The 27,726-nt window shown below is 29.5% G+C and overlaps 1 protein-coding gene across 1 annotated transcript in view; it reads left to right on the forward strand.

Annotated features, from left to right (window-relative positions):
* Nucleotides 1–27,726, forward strand: part of LOC148300608 (uncharacterized) — a 166,411-nt gene that overhangs the window by 128,168 nt on the left and 10,517 nt on the right. The window lies entirely within an intron of this gene.

Below are 27,726 nucleotides of genomic sequence, written 5' to 3' on the forward strand. Positions count from 1 at the left end.
TAATACTAGATCCATTGCACAACTTACTAAGGAAAAATACAAAAATTTATTTGGTGTGACCAATGCCAAAAAGCATTCGAAATAACAAAAAGCATGGTTTTCTCACAGCCCGTTATAGAAATTTTTGATCAGGATTTACCAATAAACATTTATACTGATGCTTATTTAGAAGGTGTCGGGGCCATTTTGAAAAAAAAACGCAGCCTGGTGGTAGAGAAAAACCAATGATATACTTTTCAAAAAATCTAAATGAAGCCCAGAAAAAAAAGCTAAATATTTAGAATGTTTAGCAATTAAGGAAGCGGTAAGATACTGGCAATACTGGTTAATAGGTAAATCATTTACGGTTTATTCAGATCACAAACCTTTGGAAAATATGAATCTGAAATCTAAGACCGATGAAGCGTTAGGTGATTTAATAAATTATTTATCGCAATATGAATTTAAAATAAAATATACTCCAGGAAAGAAGAATTAAGAAGCAGATTGTCTTAACAGGAATCTAGTATTAGAATCGAGTGAAAATGCAGATGAACAATTTAAAGTTGTGAATGTGGTTAAATTAGAAGATATTTTAATATATCAGAATAAAAATGAAGGAATTCAAAAGAAAAAATAAACAAATGGATTGAAAAAAACAGAGTACTTTACAAGGGTCAAGGAAAAATAAAAAAATAATTATTTCAGAACCGTTTAGCATCAAAATCATAAAAGACATACATGAAAACCTATGTCATATTGTAATTGGACAAATGCAAAAGACGATTAGTCCACATTACACAGCCAAAAAATTGACGAAAAACATTTTAAAAAATTGTAGAAACTGTGAAATTATATAAAATTATGAATTATGTGAAATTATGTGAAACTAAATGAAAGGTTGAAGATTATTTGCAAAGACAGGTTGGTATGGCGTTCGATTCTCTCTGGTTAGTTTGTTAGCTAAAAATATATTCTATTGGTTTACAATAGATGTACAAGGAATTTATTTAATCAAGGAAAATTATTTTGCGGAGACTTAATGGAATAATTATGAATTTAATTAAGTTCATTTGAGTTGTTTCGGTGATAAGATTCCGTCAAGCTGAACTTCAGTCAAGCAATTCAAGTAATTAGATTTTGATTTATTTGTATAAATGGAGTCGACTGTGTTTAAGTAAGAAACTTATTATACAAAACGATTTCTATTTCGATTATACATACGTCTCGTACTTAGTTCATATTATTTACATTTGTGTAACATAAACTCATTAGTTTATTATCGTCAAAGGGAAAAATAAGGTTTTTTGACAAAAAATTAAATATTAACAAAAATATTATTACCCATAAAGCGGGTTTGATGTTTTTTTTTATCAAAGTTTACTAAAATTTTAATTATTCCAAGCTCTTAAAAAATATATTTAAAATCAAAAGCGAAAAGGAGAGCAAGGATAAAAACGTTACAAACAATCTTTAAAATATATTTTAAAGTTGTGCGTATAAGTTCCTGATTTACTAATACTAGGTTATCCCTCTTATTCCCAACACAGATTAAAACAAACAAAAAAAATAAGTCAGAAGAAACAAAAATCCAGGTTATAATCTGTAAATTGTGTACATAATAAGCAAGGTAAATAATAAATGCAATGCTTATCTCATTAACAACAATAAAAAAAAAACATAAAAACGTAAAAATAAAAAGGTTAAAAACATTTTGAGTGTGCTCAAAAACTAATTTATAAATCTAGGTTTCTCCACTTAGGAATTTTTTCCACATTTTTACATTTACTTTAAGATCAACATAGACGAAGAAAAATGTGAATGTATAGGTATTTACATGGCTTATAACCTATCAAAAGCTGGTTAAGAGATCACTTTATACACGTATAATATTCACCATTCTACCCATGATTAACAACCATACTACTCAAATTTCGAAATCTCTAGATATGAAATCATATCGTTCACCCCTTTTAACAACGTCACATATCAAAAATTGTCAATTTTCAGTGGTGCATGTTTTAGAAATGCCCAGAAAATGTACTATATCCCAGCAAAAGTGGCATATTTTTAATGTTTACGCGCTACAGGGCAGAAAGTATTGTTTTTGCATTTTTAAAAAAAGCTATTGTTTTATTATTTATTTAAATATACTAAATATTTTTCAAATGGAGAAAAAACCTTCAGGTTTTACCTAAAAAGATCTGTTGCACAGTAAAAAGTTACATAGGTGACTTGATATTTATTTTTAATGCATTGTGTTATATTTTTAAACTCTAAAAACGTTATCCTGAAAAATCAAGTTTTTTTATTTATGACGTTGATGAAAGTAGTGAGCGATTTGTGCTGTATCATGAGATTGATCAATATACATATCTAAGAGTAAGAGTAGAGGTAAAACCAAGAAATAACGATATAATGGATATTTAGAGTTCCGAGGATAGATTGTAAAGTTTCAGGCGTTACTTGACAATCATTAAAGATGGTGCATTACCTTTTTTATATTAAAACAATAGCAAGATTTCTATATATCTTGATTTGGCGTTTAATTTGTAGAACTCCAATTTTACATTTTATATATAAAAATTAAACACATATTTGTTTCTACTACGTTGTATATTTAAAAAAAAAAACATTAAATGAAAACTCAAAATTCGTGGCAACTGTTTTGGCATTCCCAAACTTATTTCAGTAGTTTGACAATAACCTTATAAGATGAAACAATTATACATTTTTATTTATTTATTTTTTTAAATATACAACTTAGTGGACTCAAATCAGCGTTTGATAATAATATTTGAAATATAAATATTTATTCTAATATAAAATATGGAATAAAATAACTACCCAAAACTCAACAGATTACGGCTTTATCTGTTTGAGGCTATAAAAATATAAAATTCATGAATGAACCAAATGTTTTGTTTTAATATTTAAAAAAATATGCTTTTGCAAATTTAATATATGTAAGTCTTTCAACGTATTAAAAAGGATGACAACGAAACAGTGTTATCATATTAATATTATAAAGACACTAACGTTAAGGTATCTTATTTCACCACCGGCACAAGAAAACGATCTCTGTGACAATTTTTAAAACAAACGACCCTGTCACGGATACACATTTCCTATTAAATTTGACGAAGCTCCCCTAACAATGCCGACACGCTGACGTGCCGACGCGTCGACGTAGAGTCGCTTTGTTTAACGACGTCGGCCGACGTCAAGTCCTATTTGGCTTACGGCGCGTCAACTAGTATTCCCAATGCTGATGTTAGCAAGTGCTTTCACCCCCTAACTATTGGCCTGCTAGGAATAATATTTCACTACCGAACTTGCCAAGATTTCTGAAATCAAGGGATGAAATATTAACAACATTTTTAATGTCCAAATACATGTGAGTTTTTTACATTATTTTTTGACATGTCAACAGGGCTTACGACCGTCATAGGCCTGGTTAACCTGGTTATACTGGGGAGTGAGGTTTTTCGCATTTTTTTATAATTTTATATCCTAGTCGATGCTTTAAGCAACAATTTTCTTGAATTAAAAAATATATTTACTTTGATATAAATCATGTTTTAAAAGTTTGGTATACATACTCGTATATCATGTCATAAATCATGTTTTGTATCGGCCGTACATGTACGGCCATACACCCGGACAGGTTGAGTGATGATTTTACACACGTGTTACATTCACCAATTCCACCACACCACCTTTTTTTATAAGCTTCTAGATATATTGATCATACTTGTAATAAAGTATGCGCGAGTTCACAAAATCCATCTAAAGTAGGATGAAAAATGCTTCTGTTTAGCAGAGGGTTTTTCCATTTGTATGGGATGTATGAATCGTGGATTGTATTCACGCACTCGAAAAACGCTTGAAAACATGATTTTTATTTTATTTTAGCTTAAAATTTGGCCAGTGCCCTAGGCATGGACTATTGGGTACGAATAGGAATAAAAGAAATAGACACGTGAAAAGCTATGGAACTTCTACGTGAAGTTTCTACGTTTTATTTTTTTTACTGAAAATTTCAGACGAAACCAATTTCGAAACAAGAGTTTTAAAAAGCTTTAAAAAACACGAAACGTGAAGGTTTTCAGGATAAAATACAGCCTGGATTTATATAGCCTATGGAAAAAAATTAAATAAAAAGAAATGTAATATATCTTTTGAATTTGTAGATATTCATTTTTCATTTCTCGGCAGAATTTCATTTGAAATATTGAGTCTTGCGGTATAAAATAATGAAGGACTGTATAAAAAAATCACCTGCTATAATTAAATTTGTATTTGTAGCTCTCGAAATAGAACAAGATTTTACAGTAGACTTACAGAAGATCGTTCCACCATATCGAGAGTTCAGTCATCAAGCATTGATAACTGTCAGTACATATTAACGTCCACCCTTCAACATTACCTTCATACAATATAACGAAAAGCAATATTTACCAAGAGATTGATTTCATATAAAAATATTTATGTTATTTCAATTTTACTCGCTTTTGATTACGTTATTATATGTTATCTTTTAATTACAAAAGTCTGTTATAATCAATTTCACAGATAACTCTTATTTATGATTCCTAAACAATTAATTTAGAATTATTTTAATCCGTCTTAATCCAGATTTCACGAAGATTTTCATAACAAATTCCCTGACAATAGCCAATTAAAACCTTTGAAATGACAGTATAATTTCATAGTGCTTTAATTTTCCATATAAAAGTAATGCGTTCAAAATTATTCCGTTGTCATTTTGTTGTTTTTAAATTAATAAATTTGCAACATGTTTTTTTTATATATTTTTATTAAATTTGGTTTCAAAAGAATAATAAAGTATAATGGAAACATATTTAGAAGGTGGAAATCTTTATCAATGTGAAAAAAATAAAGCCGTCAATTTCACGTAGTTTAATGCGTAGAGCAAATGCACAGAGAAAATTGTTCACAGCAATCAAGCTCCGTAAAAAATCTTATTTTTGTTACATAATGAAAGGCGAAAAGTATTCGATACTACAAATTGTCATGAAAGGGAAGATTGTGGGTCGCAGAGGGGTTGGAAGAAGGCAGCTTTCTTGGCTTCGGAACATTCGTGAATGGACCGGGATGAGAGCCATCAACTATCACAACAGCGAAATCAATCGTGTTTGAATTAATATTTGGAAATATGTATAGTAAATATTAAATGTTTGTAATTGGAGCTTTCATCGGAATATATTTCTTGACTCATAAATATTAGAATTACTAGATACATTGTTTATTAGAAAAAATATTTACATTATTTCTTAAACTTTTTGATGTAAGCTTATTAAGCTTAACATATTTATGGTTGGTATAAAGATGTACCTACGTATAAAAACATCCGTCTTCTTAATACTCTACCTTACAACTATAAATGGGTAGTATGGTAATTCTTCTCACCCCTGCAATTATACTGTCCATTACCCAGGTTGTCTACCGACTACTGACAAACTATTCCAATTTAATAGTTTCAATACCGCAGGTTGACTTCTAGATAGTTTCATTTTGTGACTTCGTTATCTTTGATGAATTCCTGCAATGTTGAAATTTCGGAATGTTAAAAATATCATCTTCGTCCCTTAATTTTGGTAAAATTTCACGAAGTGTTGAATACTTTGACAGAGTTTATTCTATCAAGGGCTCTACCAAGTTTATTTTGCCTGTACTGTGTGTAGGTTACGCGATTTAATCTACGTGTTTAATTATTCTTTACTTACGAACGTAATAATAATTTTATTTTTAAAAACACCTTTTTTTAATCTTTGACACGTATTTCGATGCACTAAACTTGGTTCTCAAGTACTGTATGTAAAGCTTAGTCTAAATTTTATTGTCAACTTTATTGTCAATTTTATTGTCATTGAAAGCAAGGTAGAAACCGTTCATTTTTTTATCAATGGGAACATGGAAAAGGGGGGAAGGTTTAAGTCATAGTTAAATTGTTAATAAAGGGTTATTAATATTTTTTTTAATAAGTATGATTTTCTTCAATGTTTGTTTTAAATTGTTGAAGCTCGTGACTTTTCGTTTTTTTTAGTATTTCTACATTATCGTGGCTAATTTTTATCTAACATCCTCCTTATCGTTCATCGTTTAGTTTTATATTACTTCCACATAAATGTTTTTTAGTGGTATTACACAAAGTAAACTATAAATGATAAGGATAACATTATATTATCATTCTTCAGAGCCAACAATGCTTTTAAAATACAAAACAGATTTCATCTTTTGAATGGTTAGAATAAGAAATGTTAGGATCAGGGAAATATGTGAGATCGAAGAAGGTAACGATGGAAACAATGGTATGCGCATGTGAGGAGAATGGAACCATCCAGACTCTCCCACATCGCGCTGTACGGCCAACCCCATTTAAGATGACTCCCGGGCAGACCACCAAAGAGATGGGTCGATAGCTGGGAATCTACATCGCAGGAGGCTAATCCCTCTTAAAAACTAGCCGCAAGGCCTACAATAAGAAGAAGAAGAAGAAGAAGAATGGTTAGCTCTTTAAATATGAAAATAATTAAAACCTCATCCCGATTATCCATGTTACAATGCTAAAAAAAAAAAATATAAATGACACTTTATGCAGTGAACTGAAAATTATCGTGTTTTTTATAACATAAATAAACAGATTTTATTCAATATCTAAAAACATATTTATTATATGAACGCTAAATATTGATTTTTCGTTTTAAAATTAAAAATATACAAGATGTTTTAATAATGAAATATACTCGTATGTATCGATAAAAATTTAAGCTATTTTGGATGTCTACATACATATGTGTATCTTACACTTAAATGTGTATATTTACGAATATACAAGAAATATCGTAAGAAAAAAATATCCAAAAGGTAGACTTGGTAAACTTTATTTAAAATGTTGAATATTATTAAAAATGAAGTAAAGAAGTGTGTACAGCAAATCGTCGCCAAAGGCAATTCATCTTTCTATTGAGCTTTTTTTATTTATTTTTTTATAAATATCATGTAAATTTAATTTAATTCTATAACAGTATACTTCAACGATTTTATAGTTTAAAAAATTCTTCAATTTTGTTTGGTTTTCTTCGTTTTACAGACAGAATATTTATTTTCTTCAATGTAATTTAAAAATAAAATCTTCACTGTTTGTCACTTGAGTCACTAGAATTCACACTAGAGACATCTTTTGGTGAGATGAAGAAGTTTTTTTTATATTAGAACACATTTAAAATATTGTAAAATATCACACGTTATGTGGTTAAACAAAAATATTTTTAAAGGTTTATTTTAATTTCATCAAAATAAATTTAGAAGAATACTTTGCAAGGCAAATTATTATGATATTGTGGAATAAATAATCTCGGTTGTTCCTACGAAAATAGCTGTTTTGCATATTACGAATTTGCGTACGATTATGCCGAAAGTTATATGTGTAATGTGATGAGTCTGTGTGTGTATGCATTGAATGGCTGTATTGTGTATGTTATAATACTATATACATGACGGTTTCAGATACAGTCTCGTTTCCGTCAGAGTAAATCCGGGAGATTTCGTTCTAATCACGCCTTCTCACCAAGCATTTCATTTCGTCATGCCCAATTTTAATAATAATGCCCGTAATATCAAAATGTGTACGCCGAAATTTAGAAAATTGGTTGTATCATACGCTGTTATTATTTTAAAGCTGGAATCTTTATTACCTGTGCAGCAAATTTTGTTTCTTCTGCTTAACACAAGCTTTAACCTGTTTTTAAAAATAAATAAAAAGTTTGGTTTAAAAAGAAATAAGGAAAATAGGCATCACAAGTTTGATTACACAAAGATTATGAAGTAATAAATTTACTAAAAATCTATTGAATAACGATGCGATCGGAAATTTACAGCAGCTGACTAGAAACACGCTGTCGAAAAATGTGTTTTTTTCCCATGATTTCGTAAACACGTTCCAGTTTTCATAGGTTGCTAAAGAATATATCATATATAAAGTGACCAAAAATATTTATTGATTGTTACCTATGAATATCTTCTAAACAGTTATATAATACCTATGAATATCTTCTAAACAGTTATATAAATATGATATATATTTAAAGCACTAACTTTGTGATTTTCTTATTATAATTAAAATGTAACGTTGTTTAAAATCACTATAAATATTTTATTACAACTTAAAAATAATGTCTATCGGGTTCGAAGCTAACCGCTTCTTTATCAAGACTGATTAATACTACAAATTACATTTAATTATGTTAATTATGTAAGTATTGTATTTCCCTTTATTTTACCAATAATAAGCTTGAATCTTACTTATCTATTTTCATGTATTCTAAGAACAAACATGACAATATATTATTACAATGGAAGATAAATTTGTGAGTGGCTGTGAATGGTGAAATAAGATGGAATTAATGACAAGGTTCATGATATATTATATCAGGAAGTGAAATATCTGAATATTTTACGTACAATAAGGATGCCTAAATTATAAAAAGGCTGATAATATACTACCATATAGCATCTAGGAAATATCAAAACTAAATTATTATTATATCCTCTTAAGCTTCATTCTCCAATTCAAGGATACTTTTAAATAAATTACTTTTAAATAAATAAATAAAGAGAAATATATTAATTTTAAAATGTATTAACTATGACAGAAATTTGTGAAATTTCTGATTCATGCATTTTTATCACCAATTTCATGTCACTTTTTATTTTAAAAAGATAAAACAGTTTCATAAACACCATTTTTGTAGGAAAAATAATTTAACGTATAAAAATAAAATTTAGATTCGATCATTTAAATGGTATCACGTCGATCGAAACTCATAATTACATTTTAACATGTTAACATAACATATTAAGAATATGGACGTCTGGGTATGTACAGTTAAGTTATCAGTTTACACACATGTTACATTCACCATTGTACCCAAATTTTTGAAGCTCCTACCTGTGTCATAATTCTCATGACGCTTTTATATGAGGTCACCAGAGACATCTATCGTTGGTGTGGGAAGACTTTTATTTGGCAAAGATCCTTTAAAGCCTTTTATTTAGATATATGCAAGATCCTAAGTGGATTATTTTACATATAGAGAGACGTCTGAAAACACGATATTAATTTTTTACTTGGCTCATATTTTACCAGATTATTTATATGTACAACATTTTTGGGTAGGTCTGTGTATTTTACCGTTCGACATCAAAAAACTTGAGCTGGTTCGAAAAATTCTTCTTCTCATCATTCACTCTAATTTTCTCAAGAGAGAAAATGGATTCATATTATGATAATGATTTTTCGATGCTTGATAATTTTTTTCATAAGAATATAGTTTTTTACACTAATCACAATATACAACGGCATCCAGAAAGGTGGATGTGATATCAATGCCCTTATTTTTTGCGTAATTTGAGATTTTCACATAATTTCCATGCCTTTGATATTGCTTTTCTTTTGTTTCCATTTATAATTCCTGCACGTGTCGGGATTTAATCAAATTATTTTCTTTGAAGCTAACGAAATCCGAAGCAATTCGAAATTAACCGTCGGTGTTTCATTATATTCTAAGGATATTGCGTATATTTTTTTATTTATAAATTTTATCTTTGTAAAATTTAATTTCCTTTTGAAAAGCGTCGTCTACGTCAAAAAGTCTTATCCGATGTTTTGTGTGCCAACCAGTATATGAAAAATTGAAAAAATATATTTCCTAATTATTTTTTTATTTCCTTTTCATATTACTTTTATTATTTACGATAAAAATTATTTTCTTATTTCAGCATTCGAAAATTCACCAGAATTTTTTTTACACAAATGCCCAATTGATCAATTGATGTAAGTTGAGATTGTTTGGATATGCGGAATGAATGAGTGTGAAAAATTTGACATTATCATTATATATATAAAAATAATAAAAAAAAATATTCATTATTATTTGTTAAATATATATTTACGTTTGCTTGTACATAGAGACCCTTTCTTTAAATTTACGCAAGATCCTTGGCGAATTATTTCACATACGGCAAGACGCCAGAAAACGTGGTTTACAATTTTTAATTCGCTTATAATTTGACCAGTTATTTTATTTAAATAAAATTAAACTTTTCAAATAAACACTTGTACACATTTTTACAAGGTCAGGAGTCGTAATAATTGCCGGGTATATATGATGAGATGCATGAATGTAGAAGAAGCGAAGAATGTTTGCAAAGACAGAGTGTTGTGACGTTCGATTCTCTCTGCCTACTCCTACCTCATAATTAGTTAGTTAGTTAGTTAGTTCTCAAAATTAAGTTTTGGAATACAAGACTTTTATAAGCATATGGAATACTGGAAATATGTATCTCTTAGTAAGTTAATAAATCTTATACGTATAATTTGTTTACGCAAAGTTCAAAACGAACTACGCTTTCAGCTGTTTTCTATCATGTAGCTACCCTACATATGATTATATTACTTCTCCTAACTTCTTTATTTTCTTCCCTCGTTTGTGACAAAGTTGATTTTGTTACCCTTTTCCGTTTCTCCTAGGAAGAACTGATATGTTTACGACATATTGGATTTGTCGTCAGTTGATTTCCGCTTTCAGGACAACTCGCCATGCTGAATTCTGAAATAACTGAAAATGCTGCTGAGCCAGTGATAATCTTATTTATTTATTTATGGTGCACTTTAAACTGCAAAAAATATTTACAAAAACATAAAATAATATAAACTAACATTACAACTTAAAACTGGTGCAGTAATATAGGGATAACGATCTTATTTCTCAATTTTTTCGACATGCTATAAAAGTTGAAGAAGAGTATCGAAGTTTGGGTATTGACAGGGTTTATGATCTGTCATAGGCTGATTAAGTGATCATTTCCCACAAGCGCAACATTCACTGTTAAAATAACAAATGAATGAAAAAAAAGTCCAGATTTGTAAACAAGAATTTACAAAACTATTTTACGAAAAAAAAAGGTTTTACAAAACTTTTTTACGAAAATACAACAAAAAAGTGTTTGTTTAAATTATTGCACATTATTATTGTGTTAAAACGTATTATTTTGAAACAGAATTAGAAAGTCTTACCGAAAATAAATGAAGTGAGTTGGATATTACATGAAGCTTCTCTTACTTAAAATTTGCTCAATGCATTTAAAAATCTTTATTTTAGTGACATTTCTTACACATTAAAATACATAAAATTAAAAAAATATTTATATTTTTATTCATGCATACAAACATATATATTAGGTTCCTGAAAAATATGCCACCGAATCGACATTATATACCAATAACGTATTCCAGAATGTTATAACGTTCAATATTGTAATACTAACTTTACGACCAGCAATGAAATCTCACAAAGCAATGATTTATAAAGATGGCTGTGTGTAAGTTCAGTCATATAAATTAATTAAAAAAGCGTTTAAGAATCAAGGCTTTTTTTCCGTTTAATTAGATAAACCTACTTCTTTTGAGTGATTCCTGAAGTCCAAGATTAATGAGAATTCTTTTTGTTTCTTCGGAATTTTAATTTGAAAAGTAAGATAGCTTGTCTCCGAGAACTCTTTAATCTAGAATTTAATTTCGTTTGTGATTACATAAAACCATTATAAGGAAACGTGAATACAAATTAGGCAGTAGAGGCAATCGAATGAGTTTTTTTTTTCTAAATATTGTAGCCATATTTTTTGTTACTTAAATGGAAGAATAGAGAAATAATAATTGTGCCACATTCCCAAAAATATTTTATATGAAGTAATATTTTAGTTTATTTTTACATATTTCTTAATTTTTTTATTAAATATAGTTACATTTTTTTATATAATACATTTGATTGACATTTCTACTTTTAACATATCTCAATAGCTCTTGTACTTGAATAGGGATTTACACTCATAGTTAATTATTTATACTTATGAATGATAAAATAGGTTTTTTTATTGTTTTATTTTTGTCTTTGTGTATTTTTTTTCAATTAAGACGTATAAAAGGCATTTAATTTATTTCGTAGAATTCTAATATCTTCTTAATATTATTAATTCTGTTGTTCTCAAGTCCTGTTGGAATTGTTTGTTTTGTATTTTTAGTATCTTGAGAATGAACTTTTCTTTTTATTCATATATTTATCACCCTATGATAGTTTTTTCACTCTAATATTTATTCAATACTACCCTGTACTGGTACCTGAAGCGGAGGGCTGATCACCTTTCCTTCGTGTGTTAATGGTCAAGATAACTCTACGTTTATATGATGCAGTACGCTATGCACCATTGGGGTGCGGATAAGGGTTCGAATGAACGAATGAAAAAAGTATAGTTGAAGACTAACTGTTTTTTTAATGGTTTCTACTTAAGTTGTAATATATAGTAAAAATGTAATGACAGTTAAAATTTTTAATTTTGTTGGACTAGTTTTTAATATTTCACGCGTAATCAATTTGAATTTTGAGTATTTAATTAAATTTAAATAAACGTCTTTTTTTAATAAATTTTTATTGCATTGCTATTAAAAATGCATTACAACCCATCATAAGATCTATTGTGGTTCAAATTTTAATATTAAAAAAAAAATACATCACAAATATGCTACCTAATATTACTCGATTTATATGGCCAAAGTTGACTGAAATGGTTTCTCTTCAGCCATCACTCATTTCCAAACTTTTATGTAAAAAAATAAATATTATGATGGTAAGCTTATTTATTTCCAGTACCTAGTTGAAGTTTAACGTTTCAACTTTGTTCAAGAACTTTTTCAGATAAGGCCCGGGGAGTATTTTTATAACCATCATTCGAATAATTTTATGGGTGTCAAATAATGAAAAGTTTTTACATTCAACTTTATGAATGTCATCTTATCTAGAACAAATATTAGAAGTACTGGTTTTTTGAAAAATATAATATTACTACTTCCCTAAGAAAATTTCCATTGCCTAGAAAGAAGGATATTTAGCATATTCAGTTTATATACCCTAAAAGTGATAGTGATTGCGTGTATTAAACAAAAAATGAATAAGGTTGATCCCTAAAAACAATACAATAAAATAGAAACAATGCAAAAGATAAAATACTGATTTTTGGGCGATTCCATTCGTAGCTCATAAGTTGTCATTTGGAGTTGATGTATTTGCTACGCAATGCACGATAAAAACAACATTTTGGAGTTGTAAAATCACATTTTTTAAATCATATTTACATATCGTGTACGGAGAGCGTGGAAGTTTTTAGTAAGAGAAGGGTATGAGTATTTCAATGTTTTAGAATTTAGTACATAAACCCTGATGATGACAAGGTTCTTGTCGAAACCGGTAGGATAAAGTGTACCAATAAAAAGTGTCCGCCTCCATAGTGTAATGGTCAGCACGCTCGGCTACCTTTCTGGAGGTCCCGGGTTCGATTCCCAAGAGGGGTAAAATAAATATAAGTGATTTTTTCAATGTTATATTTATTCAATATTACCATGGACTGGTACCTGAAGCGGAGAGCTGATCACCTTTCCTTCATGCGTAAACGATCGAGATAACACTGTGTTAATATGACACAGTGCCCTATGCACCATGGGGTGCGGAAAAGGGTTTTATTATTAATTATAAAAAGTGGTTAAAACAAAGTTGTTTTATTTTATAAAGTTTATAAAATGTGCCACAAAGTATCTGCGAAAAACATTCAAGAAAAGATAAAATGGATTCAATATCTTATATCAATCAAGATTACTCACATAGTTCATTTATTTTTCTTATTCGAGTCATATTTTCATGTCATATTCATGTCATGTTTTCTAATTTTTTAAATAAAATGCCACTTGATCTGATTTATCTTAGTGTCCTATTGCCTCATCAATTGTTGTCAAATGCATTACTTCTTTCGCACAATCCGTTTCCAATTTATATCATTCTTTTTCGAAAATTGGACATATACACACTAAATAAGAAATATCTTGTGATGACGTCTCATGATATTCACAAAAAGAGTTTTGTCTAATTTTTAAAGTACCTATATGTTAAAAAATATTAATAATGAATTATTTGATTTTTGCAGTGCGTACATCTTTATAAATTAAAATGTAGACTTAAAGTAGTTTTAGCTGTAAAATTTATATTTGAAGCACTAACTTTGTGATTTTCCATTTTATAATTAAAATGTAACTTTGTTTAAAAATCACTATTTATAGTGATTTTAAAACAAAGTTACATTTTAATTATAGTTTTAGCTGTATTTATTTTCCTTGCATGTTTTTCGTTTTTGATTATAAATATATTTTTTCATGACTTAGAATTATAAAAGTATTCGTGAACTTTGAAAAAAAAACATCACACCCGCTTTCAAGGTAATTTTTTTTTTATTTTTCATCTTTTTTGTTTATTAACAAACTTATCTTATTCTTCATCTATGTTGACATGTCAAAATGTAAAATATTTTTTACGCAATTAAAATTTTAATCATTAAATTAATCTTGTTTAAAAAAATGTACCGTTTGATCGTAATTTTTTGCTCGATGTTAAATACGTCAAGTTTAATACGTTATTTACTCAAAAAGATCTTAACGATAGAAATTCACGTAGAAACCTTATTTATTCATTTGTGAACTTTTTTTGTTTGTGTGTTTGATTCACGTTGTATGGGCACACATCTCGTGTTTATTTTGTTTATTTTTACTTCGATGTACAACAAAGTTCCGCCGAAAATCTAATTTAGAGCATAAAATTTATTTGAGAACATATGTAAAGGAAAGGTTCCTTTGATCCATTAATAAAATAAAACTTCTTTGGAATGTTTCTCTTGCTTCATGTTGTATTAAATAATTCTAGAACTTCAGTGTTTGTGCCCGTGACGCTTAATCGAAGTAACATATACACATAAAGGATGTTACTAATTTATTTAAATATTTAACACTTATATTTCAAGTAAGTCGATTGGATTCAACCCCGAAGCAATATTGTCACGATTTTATATATTTAATAAGTCTTCATTAAATAAAACAAATTTCTTTTAAACCACTTTTTTCGGTACATTTTTTATCCAATTGGTTTAATCATCAGAAGGGTTAGACATGTACATATTTATCAAGTAAAAACATCATCAGGGTTAAACATGTACATATTTATTAGGTTAAATCATCATCAGCGTTAAACATGTACATATTTATCAGGTCAAATCATCATTAGGGTTAAACATATACATATTTATCAAGTTAAATCACCATCAGCGTTAAACATGTACATATTTATCAGGTTAAATCATCATCAGGGTTAAACATGTACATATTTATCAGGTTAAATCATCATCAGCGTTAAACATATACATATTTATCAGGTCAAATCATCATGAGGGTTAAACATAAACATATTTATCAGGTTAAATCATCATCAGGGTTAAACATGTACATGTTTGACCCTGATAATGACAAGGTTCTTGTCGAAACCGATTGGAAAAAAAATGTTATTGATATATTTGATAATAATAATATAATAATAAATCCCTTTCCGCACCCCAATGGTGCATAGGGCACTGCTTCATACAAACGCAGTGTTATCTCGATCAATTACACACGAAGGAAAGGTGATCAGCCCTCCACTTCAGGTACCAGTCCAGTGTAATATTGAATAAATATTAGAGTGAAAAAATCACTTATATTTATTAAACCCCCCTGGGAATCGAACCCGGGTAGGCGAGCATGCTGACCATTACACTACGGAGGCGGACATTTGATAAAGTTTATAAAAATACCTCCTTTTTTTACAAGCAATTGATAAACAAGATTGCCTTATATGTCTCATATTCAAGTTACAATAGAGAACGTCTGTCGATATCTAATTAATTTCTGTGCGCAATCACAATTTAATTCAAATTATAAAAATAATATACAAAACCCTTATCCGCACCCTAATGGTGCATAGAGCACTGTGTCATATAAACGCAGTGTTATCTTGATCGTTTACACATGAAGGAAAAATGATCAGCCCTCCGCTTCAGGTACCAGTCCATGGTAATATTGAATAAATATTACAGTGAAAAAATCACTTATATTTATTTTACCCCCCTGGGAATCGAACCCGGGACCTCCAGAACGGTAGGCGAGCATGCTGACCATTACACTACGGAGGCGGACATTTGAAAAAGTTTATAAAAATACCTCCTTTTATTTACAAGCAATTGATAAACAAGATTGCCTTATATGTCTCATATTCAAGTTACAATAGAAAATGTCTGTCGATATCTAATTAATTTCTGTGCGCAATCACAATTTAATTCAAATTATATCAATAGTTAATTCTCTGATCTGAAACGTTTGCTTCTTTAGTTATCCTTTCTCGCTTTGAATACACATTAAGGACGTTCAATTATTAAGATACCAAGGAGAACTGTTCTGTTTAAACAAAAAAGTTTTCGTAGAAAATAATTATGGAGAATGGTGTTAAGGGTTTTGATTGATTTTTTTGGAAGATTCGCATGCCTTTTAAAATAATATTGTAAATATATTTTTTTAATGTGTTGTAACTTTAAATTATTTACGGACACAATAAATTAAGAAAATGAACTAAATAAAAAAAAAAGTATTTCATTTTCCTATCTTTGAGGCAAAGTAAAACTCATACCTTCATACGTAGATAGATTAAACAATTTTTTTTTAATGTTTACTGTTAAAAATCTTTCTACTTGCTTTAAATAATTTTTTATTTAATTGAAGAGTAAATAATTTAAATTTATGTCGAAATCACACACGTTTCATAATTCGCTCACTTCTTTCAAGAACGTCATAAATAAAAAAAACTTGTTTTTTCAGGAGAATGTTTTTAATGATTAAAAATATAACACAACGGATTAAAAATAAATATCAAGCCACTTATTGAACTTTTTACTGTGCAACAGATCTTTTTAGGTAGAACCTGAAGGTTTTTTCTCAAATTGAAAAATATTTAGTAGGTACCTTTATTTAAAAAAAAATTAAGCAATACATTTTCTTCAAAATGCAAAAACAACATTTTATGCCCTGTTGCGGGTAAATATTAAGTTAAAAATATGCCTCTTTTGCTGGGATACAGTACATTTTTTGGGCATTCCGAAAACATGCACCACTGAAAATTGTCGATTTTTGATTTATGACGTTCTTGAGAGGAGTGAGCGATTTATTTGAAAACCGTCAAAGAAGAATAATTATTTTGTTGTGTGTGCGTCTTTTATATAGGTAGTTAATACTGTGAAAATCAATCAAGTTCGGAAAATGTTTTTGACACCTCAATTTTTAAACAGTCAATCATCGTGTTAAAAGTATGGTACCGTATTACTTTTTATATGACTGAAATCACGCGTATACTCACCATATTCACCCCCCACGGTTTTATTTATTTAAAGTAATAAAAATCAATACACACATACTAGCTGTACTCGGCCATACGTCGTTGTAGCTTTGTCTCCTTAAATGAAAAATTAAGAAAATAAAAATCGCACATTCTTACATGTTTCACTTCTCAACGCTTTTGTATAAATTAAAAGTATTGAAAATCTAGGAAATAATAATGCAATCGAAAACAATGAAAATGCTCAGTGACGGCAACTGTCAAGAACCTTACTTTCCGCAATGAGTAATATTTAATATTTCGTAGGTTGCTGTTTAATTCAACAGATGGCGCTGCCATTAAGGTAAAAAGTTTTCTTTTACCGCAATTAAAAAAAGACGTGTTTTTTCGTTAGGTTGTGACAAAATTTAAAAGCAATCGGTAAATACTTTATGAGATTTTTTAATTTTTAACAAACTTACATTTATATTTTTATTTATATAGATAAAGGCACATAAGTTTCATGTAACACAGTCATCAAAAAATATGCACGATACTTAAAGTCTTACTTAGATTATAGAGAAACCTTATCAATGGATTTAATGAGGGTAAATTATCTAACATTACAGATAAGACGAAAATTCTCATGTTTACTCCGTTGAGATACAATAGTATGTTTACGGGTATTTCGACTCATTCGGCCAATATAATCCTAGGCAATTTGTTTCTGGAAACCACAATAAAATCACGATGTCGTATTCAACAACCATATTCGCGGGATTCTATTATTTCTCGTACGATGCGTACTTTAAAATCGGCCATTCCCATATTCCCTTTTATCTCAAACGGTTAGGTTTTATTTTTCTTCTTTGTTCAGACGCAGCCCCAAGCCCGTCACATATAGGCCTACTCTGCGCCCATACGAATGTGTGTATTATATCGGGGCTCGGGTACTCCATTGTTCAGAGCCAAATCCCCCATTAACCTTACTCTAAGCGTATGCCCAGCTTATGACTTCGATATAAAATCACTTTAACATTATTCGTCCCGGGATCATAAAAATTCACAAAGATCCGCTCGATATTGACTTTTTCGGATCCTTTTGTTTTCGGCTGAATTTGAATTTTCCGCTCCATCGGCGGCGCGTATTTCCACAATAGGAGCTCGGCGCGGGATAAATACTAACTTCAAATAAAGTTCAGACTTAATAAAGTGCAAAAATTTAGGAGGGCAAACAAACAAGCGTGTAATGGTTTTATTTCGCAAATTAAGTGCTTACCTTAAAAGGAATTTATTTTCTATTTCGGAATTGCCCGGCCTTTGTTTTATCCGAGGGATTAAAAATATATTCAACCGTTACAACTCACAGTTTCCATTTCACCAACAAGTTTCATGGTTAAAAACGTATATTTTTTTCGGAAATTTTCCTAGGTATTCTCAAAATCATGCATAATCCCTCATCCTTTAAAAATAATAAGTCAATCTCAACCATTTTCATTTAATTTAAAAAAATAACAAATATTTAGTTATTTCCACGTAAATTTTTTCGACCAGAGACCAAGTTTCGACGCTTTTAACGAAACCGGTCGAATAAAATTTTAGTGGAAAAAAGTGCATGGTTATTTGTTATTTTATCATATAAAAAGATGTTTCACTAAGAAATTTCAGTATAATACTTATATTATTCTATTCAATAATTCATTTTAAAAACTTTTATAATCGATGGTTTCACTATTTATACTTCAATATGTAAAACATGAAATAGTTATAAAACATGAAATAAATATGAAAAAGTTAAAATTAATGAAAAGTTAAATAAATAAAGTTTTAATAAATATGGTGTAATGGTTAGCGTGTTTAGCTACCGTGCTGGAGGTCCTGAGTTCGATTCCCAGGGGGGGTTGAAAATAAATATTTGTGATTTAACACCAAAATATTTATTTCTTATTACACTAGACTGGTCTCTGAAGCGCAGGAGTGATCACCTTGCCTTAACGTTAGTAACGATCAAGATAACACTACGTCAATACGATGCAGTGCCCTATGCACCATTGGGTGCGGAAAAGGGTTAGAAGAATAATAAATATAAATTAAGAATTTTAAAAATTGTTAAATGTATTGCCGATGATATTAAGAACGTCGAACGCAGAACTTATCACAACTAACACCGTTTCCGATCTAATGCGGTACCCCATACACCTTTTACGTGGAGAGAGGGCTTATAAAATAATGTTTTTATCATAGGATGGAATGTGAGTGGGAGAACGGAACGAGGACGTCCGAAAAAGTCTTCGGATTTATCAGAATCTAAAATATGGTGGCGTTTAAAAGTCTATGTAATCCGAGAACATGTACATTGTTCCTTCCAAATTCGTTTATTTTTTTATAATAATTTGTGTATTAAAATTGTATTTATAAATATATGCGAGAAAAACAAAGAGACGCAGTTCATCAACTTTAATTTGTTGACATTATCGTGCCTACTACATGTGACTCCTTTAAAATCGTATATAAAGGGTGGAGTACAAATGTTTGTGTGCTCAGATAAGATGAAAATTCAAACGTTTATACGTCGCACTCGCTTTTTGTCTATTGGCGTCGCTTTGTTTTTCTCGCCCTTATAATTTTCGATAAATAAATAATTGTCCTCATTTGCGTGTTACCGTCTTCCTCATAATAAGTGTTCCAGTACCTACCATTATACGTTATATACATATTACGAGATATATGGATGTGAATGAAGTGACGAGTATATGTCAGAACAAAAGAGTGTGGCGTTACATCCTCTCTGCCTACATCTGCGGGAAACGGCGTGATAGTAGAAGTAGTAGTAGCACATAAATTAATGTAAATGCAAAAAATGAAGCGTAGATTTTATTGTTAAAAATCCCCGTGTTGTTTATGAATTTAAATGTAAGTTATCAGTTTTCTTTAGTGGGTCCATTTTCTTGCACTTTTCTTAGAATATTATCATTTTATTGTCAGAGTTCATGCCATTTTATTCATTTTCTTTTCATTATAACTTTTCAGCTATTTTTTCTCAATACGTTTAACCACCGAAATTCTAATGAAGGGTATATAAAATCAATACCTTTTTTATCTCAATCAAAAATATTTCTTAAATAATGGTCGTTACATTTCTTATTTATTTTTAGAAATTTATTATTTTTTTTTACTTATTTTTCTGTTTTTGAAAGAATGAAGAACTATCACATCATCCCGCAGAACACAGAACACTTTGATATTAAAAAATGTCTATTCTTCATATTTCAAATGTACGTATATAATCCTTTTCCGATCCTTGTGTAGTCAAAAAACTGCCTACAGGCTCTTTTGTCAGTTTTCAGCTCCTTTCAGCCTGTCAACTTCCATAGTTCAGACAAGATCTACCTTTGAAAACGGTTAAATAAATATAAATTATAAATAAAACGTAAGAATAATACAAAAAGAATTAGAAAAAAACTACCCTAAGGAATACATTTTTTGTGTCATTCTCTCTTTCAAAATTTTATTATTGTATGTATATATATATATATATATATATATATATATATATATATATATATATATATATATATATATATATATATATATATATATATATATATATATATATATATATATATATATATATATAAATATATATTTATGTATATATATATATATATATATATATATATATATATATATATATATATATATATATATATATATATTTATATATATATATATATATATATATATATATATATATATATATATATATATATATATATATATATATATATATATATATATATATTTCTATGTATATAAAATCTATTCTGACACGTGTTTTGATGCATTCTACATCATACATATCATACTGCAATATATTGTTGACATAAATTTAAGGAAAGTGTATCAAATTTCAAAATCTATTATATAACTAGTGAGTGTCAATAATACCCTTGTTTACCCTATTTATGGACATGTAAAATTAATGCTAAAAAATAATCTGTTCAACTAACATGCAAATCATATAAATTTTATATTCTCTAATTCGACTGCCTCGCTAGTGGCGCGGCTCATCGCGGCTTTAACTCAATCTCACCCTTCGTGGGCTGTTCATCCCTGTCCCTCGCCCCTGGATACACGCCCCATCCCCTGCTCTATCTCACTCTAATGGCTTCCGTATCCACACGTCTGGCTGGAATAACATTCGGGAAGATTTCGCATTCCGAACGCACACATTCGTTTAGGCACAATTCCGTTCAATTCAATTTGGCGAGTCGGACTTGGGTTTTCCTCTTCAGTAAACAAATTGACGGTGTGGGTTTATCACCCTGTAAACTATTCCAGAATAAATAAACTCTTTCAAATTCTAAATCGAGATCTTTTCTTTTCAATTTCTGCTACCGCATCGGAAAAATATACAATTTCTTGCTGCTATGTTATTAGCAATCTCCAATTAAATTAAACAAGAGATGATAATTAAGCCTTATTTAAATATACCATAGTTAGTTATAAGTTGTACAATTTGTAATTAAATAACTTTGTAGGCTGATACTATTTTATTTAAAGTTTATAAAATAAAACAACTTTGATATATTATTAGATTAAAACCAATATTTTTAGCTTTTCCACTTTATTTTTATTTGACCAGCGACCGGGTTTCGTCGTTACCGACATCGTCAGACTGATGATGTCGGTAACGACGAAACCCGGTCGCTGGTCAAATAAAAATAAAGTGAAAAAGCTAAAAATATTGGTTTTAATCTAATAATATATAAAAAATGCAATTCCATCACGAAGTGTCAGTAGATAATATAAATCTATCAAAACAACTTTGCTTTAATCACTTTTTTATTGGTTCACTTTATCCAACCGATTTCGACAAGAACCTTGTAACTATTAACTATTTTATTTATTTAAACTTCATGTACAGAAAATAAATATGTACATTGGCTGGCTTATTGCTTAAAAGCAATATCTCCCAACCAAGCAAAAACAGACAAGTGTTTACAATACTTTATACATTTAAAAGACGTAGATATATTACTTTGTATATTGAAAGCACTGTTAACTTTGAGGTACGATAATATAACATTCTTCTTATCTTTCATCGTTCGCATTGTATAGAAACACTACTTCATAAATACCGGTTTCCAACCAACCATAGATGGCTCTAGTAAACTCGGTTTTCAATAATGGATAAAATGGTGAATGTTGCACGTGTGTAAAATGATTACTTGACAAGCCTTTAAGCCCTATAAAAAGCCAGGTTCCATATTCTTCTTCATCTATGTTGAGAAGTAAAAAATAATTGCCATAGTAGAGAAAACCTAGATTGGTGGATTATTTGGACATACTGAAAGTGCTGTTAAGTATTAATTACCTAACTAACTAATCATAACGCTGATTTACTACAGAGGTAGGCAGAGAGAATAGATCGACCACATTCAAGTATTGAAAATAACTTATCATGCTTATTTTTCATCGGTTTTCCTCTGCTTCTATTACTATAACATTTGCCTTAAAAATATTTTGAACTATCCATTCTTCACTTACTCGATTCACATACCCAAACACAATTTTTCATGGCCCAACATACGTTAAATTGCAATTAATTTTTTTATAATCCAGGCAACATTTGACGCTTTTCTTCGAAATAAATAAATGATTTTGAAAAGAAAAGAGCAATTGAAAGGAAAGGAGTTCAAAAAAAGTCTTTAAAATATATATTTTTGAAACAGATGTATATTCTTAAAACATAAAAAAATCATGAATCCCGTAGCCGAACGCTTAATGAATTATAATATTGCGAGTAAACACTGAATAAGATTTTTTTATCATAAAAATATTCTGTTTTATTAATAACTATATTTGCTTAGCCACGTTACTATGTGAATTTCTGTATTTCATTCAAATCTTTGTTGTCTCATTGAAATTAATGAACACGCATACCAAGAAAATATTTTAAATAGCTCGTTTCAGCGCAGAGCTTTGAATAAATTGAATTTTGAAAATCGTTTACGGAAGCGAGGTTAGTTTTTCACGTAATTCTAGTCGGATTCCGCAATCACGATTTCAGGATCTTATTTTCCTCCGTTCAGAATTTAGGGGAGAGGGTGAAATGGAATGTTAACCTTTCCCTCCCTCGTAAGATGTCATCCGACATTACAAATTTACAGTTCTTATTGTTGGCCTGGAAAAGTCCCATATTTAACGTTCACGGCTTGTATTTTAAACCATTCAAATAAACATATAAATAAGTTTATAATAAGAATGGTATTTTATATAAAACAAGACATGTAGGATAAAACTTCCTTTTCATAAACGCATATAATATTCTATTAAAAATAGTATTTTATATACCGTAAAGTGGGTATACATTGCACCGAAATGCTGCAATTTTTCAAAAAATTGTCTATTCAGATCAGATTTTTTACTGTTTCTGAGGTTTGTCTGTATTTTTTTTTTATATTTATATTTTGGTGCAAAGTATCCCGGGGTAAAGTACAACTTTGCACCATGATATTTTCTCTACACTTTTCGTACTAGAATCCAAATTGATGCAAAGTAAAGGCTATCCTACAAGTTTTGTTGGACCTTATGAAGGGTTTTGGCTCACAGTTCACTAAATGCAGATTATAATATTGTATAATTATGGAAAAAATAAGACACTTGATAGAATTTTTTTTTTTAAATATTGAAAAATCTAACAAAAATGTTTTTTTTTCAATACTGAAGGTTTCAAATTATATAAAATAAAAGGTGGATATTAAAACATATCGTACTACATAGGTAATAGGAATTAAAATTAAATTAGGTCTAAATATAGTCAAGTTCCGGGACGGTAAAGAAACCTCTTTTGGATTGCATTTTCGGTTCTTTTATGGAACCCGCTACATCCTTCCAAGAATATTGAATAAAGTCATCCTTCATCGGCCACTTCCACGATTTGAGACTCTCCTGCATGGATTTAACAGCTCTGTCTTTCTTTATTTCCAAAATCTGTCCCGGAAATTTTTCTCCTTCATAATGAAATACGACATATTCTCCCACCTTCTTTTTTACTGGTCCTAATGAAACGGAAGAACAAATACGATAACTGGTTTCAGTCATCGTTTTTGTTCTTCTCCCTCTTCCTCAAAGCTTCCGTGTGAACTATAATCAGTTAATGCTAGACATGCTGGAAGTTTCGATGCGGAAGGTGGGATCATTGATGTAGTTGGTTCAGGTAGCATTTGTGTCTCGTCAACGTTCATTTCGACATTTGGATCGTGAGCAATGCTCTTACCTGGTTCTATCGGTATCGTTTTCCTGCGTTTTAAGACTGAATTCTTTGGGTTGAATCTGTTTTCTTCCAAAAACTGTTGAAAACTCTGGCGCTCGTCATCGTCATAAGCTTTTAATGGCAACCGATTAAGCAACTGACTAGTTTTAGCAACAGTCAAGGTTTTATGTCTTTGCAAAAATGATCTTATCCATTCAGAGCCTGGTACGTTGTTCTTTAATATTCGTACTCTTCTGCAAAATCTATCCAAATAGGCTATTAGAATGTTAAAAACACTCACTGGGAAACCGTACTCACTCATGTCTACTATGCAGTTTACGAAGGATTGCTCTTCGCCCTTGTCACATATCGGAGGTTTTCCCACAGGTTTTGTGTGCTGACCTTTGAGCTTATAGTTAATCGTCCTTCTGGGGATTTTGAAAATTTCTTTAGCCTTTCTTTGACTGATTGTACCATTTCGAATGGCCTCCAAACACTGCTCCACTCTCTTCGGTGTAAAATCGCAGTATCGTCTGGCATAAGGCCGCTGTTTGTGTGTTCTTGACATTTTTGAAAAAAATAAACCATCAGAAATTAAGAAAGTACACAAAACCTATAGATATTTAGCAAACATGTCAAGTTGTATTAGCCGTTTTAAGACTTTTCATCAAATTAATTAACTATGGCCTTTTGTGGATACTTTGCACTTGGTGCAATGTTACCCCAAATGTGGTCAATACAAGTCCGTTTTAAAAAAAAATATTATTTTTACATAAACTTGACAATGTAACTAAAAAATACAGCATTTGAGAAAAACAGGGCCTATCTACCTACGATTTAGAGACCACTCACTTGTTGTAACTAGTTTCAGTATACTGATTCCACTGGATTTTTTCGGACACAATTTTCAGACAGAAAACATTCTTTACGTTCGGACAGGAAAAACGCATTGAAGCAATAGCGACCGACTGTTACTTCTGTAAACTAAAAAGTAGATTGAAGTGCCATCTATCAGAAACAATAGAAAGTAGAATGAAAAATGACATGTATCAGAGATGACCAGCTCTACAATATCTTTACAGAAGGTGGTGCAAAGTATCACCCATGGTGCAAAGTATACCCACTTTACGGTATACCATAATATAATAGATTTTGTAGGATATGAATTCATATTTATATAAATAAACAAATATAATGTAAATATAAAAAAATTTAATTTAATAACGGGTTTTTAAGGATATTACTGCTTTTTCACATGAATAAACAGTTTAATAAGTGTATATTCAAAATAATATTTTATATATAACAGTTTTTAAAGGATACAATTCCATATTCAGATAAATAATTTGAGGCTAAAAAAGTTTTTTTATATATTTAAAATAGCTTTTGTATGATACAAATTCATATTAATATAATTAAATATATAAATAATGTTTATGCTAAATTTTCTTTTATTTATTATTTAAAAGGATTTAAAAGGATATTCCTTCATATTTTTGGCTACCATAAAGTCCAGGAATATATTTTTTTAGCTTAACGTAAATATTATTTTTTTATGTACATTTTAAAGTAACATTTATAGTAAACATCTCTGAAGCTCGTTAATTAGATTAACAAATATTGCTTCTTATTGTTTCGGGATTCACTTAGCAGTAAGACATGATTAAATTATAAATAAATACTTATTTTTTACCACTTGAGTATTACATTGTCACGACTAGTTTTGGAATGCTTCCATCTACGGGTTTAAATATAAGCTTTGTATTTAAACTCGCATATGGAAGCATCTGTAGCTTTTAAAACTAGTCGTAACAATATAGTACTCAAGTGGTATTAAAACCAGTATTTTATTTTATTTTTATTTATAACTTAACTAATAATGCAATCAAAATCAACTCACTATCACACCGCTTCTCCGTAGAGGTGGTCAGAAAAAAATAGAACTTCACACCAATTGTCTTTGCAAACAATCATCGTCTCTTCTACATTCATGCATCCCTTCATAGATACCCGCCGATGATTCCGACTCCTGACTCCTGAAATACAATAGAAAGGAGAACGATTGCTGGAAACAGAGTTAATGATGCACGGCAATCAGTTATAATATATCAATATAATCAGTTATAATGGTCTATTTATTTTTTTTTTAAATGTCATTTTTGTATACAAGCGTTAATTTTATATTCGGTAGTATTTTCGAGTCAATTCTGATGGCACATCAGTAATATTAAATGCTTATACAGTAAAAGAAAAAAAAATGTTTTGAGTACTATATTACAGCATGATAATGATATCAATATCCCGAATAATCTTTTAAATGATCAAATAAAAATTGTTTTATTGCATACAAATAGTAACCCCCTCTATATATTTTCTAATCGTTGCAATTTATTTCCCAAATTCCCTGGAAAGCGGTTCATCAATTTATAAGGGAACCGATTCACGGTGCTATTCTGCATAAGGTGAATATATATATATCATTTATATTCAAAGCATTTACTTTGTGGTCAAACATTTTAATTGATATTAGTAATGTTAGTAAATAACCACTCACCGACTACTTCTGTCTACCGGTTTCGAGAGACGGGTACGTCTCGAAACCGGTAGACAGAAGTAGTCGGTGAGTGGTTATTTACTAACATTACTAATATCAATTAATATATATATCATTTTCACCAAATAATTTTAAATTATTACATTTTGGATGATTTCGATTCGAGCATATTGAAACAAAAAAAATCATCTTCTATATTTTAAGAAATTGAACATTAATGTTAGGAAAAACAAAAAAATGTTTATTTTTTACTGATTTGGCATTAATTGTGTGGAATAATATAACGATTTAAATATTAAAACAAAAAAAAGACAATTACGACAAAAAAGAGTACCATAAAAAAAAGAGATCGTTACCATAAAGTGTGTTAATTTTCATATGTGTGCTTTATTTTATTTATATTTTTATTTGTTTGGGAATTGTACAGCTTAAGATTGAAAAAAGTATACAATAAACAAGAGTTACATTAACAATAATAAACATTACATTACATTAACAAAAATAGTAACATTAATAGAAATACAGCCAATTAAACAATTCCACATTTATGTTATAAAACGTATTATTACTTCTTTGCGGGGAGGTGCCTTCTTGTGTTAATTGAGAGTAATTTTTAAATGAACATATTGTCGTTTAACCGT

Source organism: Brachycentrus maculatus, unplaced genomic scaffold, assembly GCF_059751285.1.
Source record: "Brachycentrus maculatus isolate JH-2025_06_01 unplaced genomic scaffold, ASM5975128v1 h1tg000687l, whole genome shotgun sequence".
Classification (NCBI taxonomy): domain Eukaryota; kingdom Metazoa; phylum Arthropoda; class Insecta; order Trichoptera; family Brachycentridae; genus Brachycentrus; species Brachycentrus maculatus.